The sequence below is a fragment of the Danio rerio genome, chromosome 3 (genome assembly GCF_052040795.2).
Source record: "Danio rerio strain M-AB ecotype USA chromosome 3, GRCz13ab, whole genome shotgun sequence".
Lineage (NCBI taxonomy): Eukaryota > Metazoa > Chordata > Actinopteri > Cypriniformes > Danionidae > Danio > Danio rerio.
In genome coordinates, this window is record NC_141023.1 from 44,079,177 (window position 1) to 44,082,806 (window position 3,630).

The 3,630-nt window shown below is 32.1% G+C and overlaps 1 long non-coding RNA gene across 1 annotated transcript; it reads right to left on the reverse strand.

Moving 5' to 3' along the window:
• Positions 1–515: 515 nt before the first annotated feature.
• On the reverse strand, positions 516–3,315 carry LOC141381270 (uncharacterized). The gene is made up of 3 exons (XR_015481139.1): positions 3,210–3,315; positions 1,888–2,054; positions 516–894 (listed from the first exon to the last, which is right to left on the reverse strand). It is a non-coding gene; the product is annotated as an uncharacterized LOC141381270 (long non-coding RNA).
• Between the last annotated feature and the right edge of the window lie 315 nt (positions 3,316–3,630).

Sequence of the window (3,630 nt, forward strand, 5' to 3'; positions counted from 1 at the left end):
CTGGGTAACCTAATTGCATATATTAAAATAAAAATATTAATTATCATTCTAATCAATACATACAATTACCTCCCTCACCCAAACTTCCGAGTAAACAGCGCGCAATAAATTAATGGAGTAGATAATTATGTGTGCTATTATTAGGCAAGAGGTTTTACCTTTATAGGAATTTGCATTACAAAAGCTTCAAGACCCAGATTTTTACACTTTTTAAAATATATATTTATTTTTTTTATTTTTTATTTTTTTGTGAGACAAACCTCAGTGTTGTTTTCATCATCTCAGGATCCACACCATGTATACCTTTTTTGTGAGCCGACTTTTCCAAACTGACAGGCAAGTTTGCATCAGCTTTTGACAAGTTATAGAAAACTAAAGTTGCTATGCTAACTATGCATGCTTGTATTTGCATATAATTCTTTGCATTCGGCATTGTGTTTTTCCTGGTGTCTGTGACCCTGTCAGAACAAACCAGCGGCTGAGAATCGCTACATTAGAAAACAGTCCAAACACACTAAAAGCACATTTACATTTATTCACTAGGCAGAAGTGAAGCTTTTATCTAAAATGATTTGCAGAGTGTACATTTGATCAGTATGCATATTCCCCGTTGGCACAGAGATATATTCTATATTAAAAAAAAAATGTCTTGCCATGTGACAGTTCTGTCCTGATAATATTTTGCTTCAATTATCACATTCAGTACTGTTTTTCCTCCTAATTAATACTTTTTTTAAAACTTAGAATGGGTGAATATTATTATTGCAGGTGCAGTGATACTGTTAAACTCCGTGGGGAAATCCCGTTTTACTTTCACGGCTGACACATTTTTTTTTTCTTCTTCTTTGTTTTCACTCATTCGGATGTGTTATCCTTGTGTTCGATCTGCTACATCTGCAAAAGCAAATCTGATAATGAGAAGCACTTTTATGTGAAAAAAAATGCAAATGTGTCTAAAAAATAAAGTTGTCAGTTTTCTGAATAATGATTTGGCTGCTGAGTGATGTCAATTTAAAAACAACATACTCCAATGAAAAATAAAAGTTGAAAAAAAAAAGTAACTTTAGTGAAAAATAAATACTTGCAGATAACAAATGAACTTCAAAGGAAATATTTACAGAATTACTATTATGAAATGTAAGACTAGCACACACACAGACTGATAAAAACCAGCACTATTGTAAATATTGTTTAAAATGCAATTAACTACATTCTATTTCCAGTTTAACGATATGTTAAAATGCAGTTTATTTCAATGATTCAATGATCTTCATTGTTATGGAATCCTCTAGAGCTCATATACTAAATAGCAACTGATATAGCAATATCACATGAGTAGCAGTGCGATATGGCGGTATATTGGCACTGGTGGGAGGCATGCGTTGGCTCGAGGCCACAGGCCGAGTGCCTTAGTGTCCCACCAGTGACAATACAGAGCCACTACTATGAGTGTGATATTGTATTTATAGAATTGTCCGATGACATCATGTGTATATAAAAAGAAAATCAAACATGGATAGTCTAAAAAACTTTTGTATCAGGAACCACTTTCTTCTGTCATTCATTCACATCTGCAGCTGACTTCAGAACAGCAGAAACTGTTGCTAGTTTACCAATGTCCCTTTAGAGCTAGTATTTGAATAATTCTCTAGCGTAATGTCTAAACTGATGACTAAACAAGTGACTTTGCTCACATTTTAGGATTATAAGGCTGAACTGCATGAAACGCCATCAGTCTACAGAGATTTCCTGGTGTTTCTCTGTTTCAACCGGAATATCACAATGATTTACCACGAAAAAGAAAAAAACCAAGCAAACGCTACCAGATTACTATGGTATAAATATAACAAAGAAAAGAGAGAGAGATCGACTTAGAATGACACTTACCTGTTCTGTAATGATTTGTTCAGCTGTAGTTTGAAACATATGCTGGGGAAATGCTGTTTTTCTCCCCTTAAGTCTTATTATGTGGTCTCTGTTGCCATCTTGTGGTGGAACGTCAACCGTCTTTGCTCTGCTCAGTATGACAGGTTGACGACTGAAGCGAAGCATCTCTGAAATGATAAATATTTAAAATAGACATTATCCTTATAAATAAACTGCATAGGAGCAATCACGCATAGTAAACCACTACATTCTCACCTAAAAATCCTCAAAAGTATGTTGTGTTGTTCAACATTATTCAATATATGAATATACAGTTGATTTCAGAATTATTAGCCCCCCTTCGATTTATTTATTTATTTTTTTTATATTTTCCAAATTATGTTTCAGCCGAGCAGGAATTTTTTTACAGTATGTCTGATAATATTTTTCCGTCCAAGGAAAGTCTTATTTGTTTTATTTTAGCTAGAATAAAAGCAATTTAGAATTTTTAAAGCCATTTTAATTTTACAACTGTCTACAGAACAAAACAACATTATACTATAACTTGCCTAATTATCCTAACCTGCCTAGTTAACCTAATTAACCAAGTTAAGCCTTTAAAATGTCACTTTAAGCTGTATAGAAGTGTCTTGAAAAAGATCTAGTCAAATATTATTTACTGTCATCATAAAATAAATCAGTTAATAGAAATTAGTAATTAAAACTATTATGATTAGAAACGCGTTTAAAAAAAAAAAAAACTCTGCTCTCAGTTTAACAGATATTGGGGGAAAAAATAAACAAGGGGGCTAATAATTTTGGGGAAAAAAAACAAACAAGGGGGCTAATAATTTTTACAAAGTTACGAAAATGAAGTCAAATATTTATTGGGGTTAGATTTCGGGTTAGATTTTTTTTATGTTGAATCTCTAACTTACCTGATCAAAAAACAAAAGGAAATAAAGTGCAATTTACAACCCTTACCAACTAACACAAAAACAGAGGTCAAAAGGTTTTACAAATAATATGGCATCAAACTCCTTACTATCCCAATATATATATATATATATATATATATATATATATATATATATATATATATATATATATATATATATATATATATATATACACACACACACACACACACACACACTACTTACAAACTATTTACAAAATAGGCAACCATATTAAATGGACAATCCAAAAATCTATGTCAGCAGGCAACTAAGGTCAAACAAGCCGGTAGAACAAAGTATCATAAACAAAGCAAACACTAAAACAAAAAGTACTCACAAATCTCAATAGAAACTCAGTGGTCACGCAAAGAAAACAGTACTCACCAATCTCAAAAAATATTCACAGTCCTAACACATTTAAAAACTCTGCACTATACCACATACAAAAGTTTCAATAAGCACAAAGCAAGTGACCAAAAACAAGATGGCTGCCAAGGAAGTTGTGTCATGACTTTCAAAACACTGTAGGCCAATCAGGAACAAGCAAGCTGGAAGTGGTCAATTAGATGTGCTCTATAGGTAATAAAAAACAGATGAAACAAGACAAACAAAGGGTTGTAACAAAACAAACAAACAAATACTTTGTAAGTCGATAGTTACAGGCTTTCAGCCATTTTCAAAATATCTTTGTTTGTGTTCAACAGAATAAAGAGACTCAACGAAAACAGGTAAAGGGTGAGTAAATGATGACTGAATTTTAATTGTTGGATAAAAAATACCTCTCTAAATGTATTTATTTATTTAT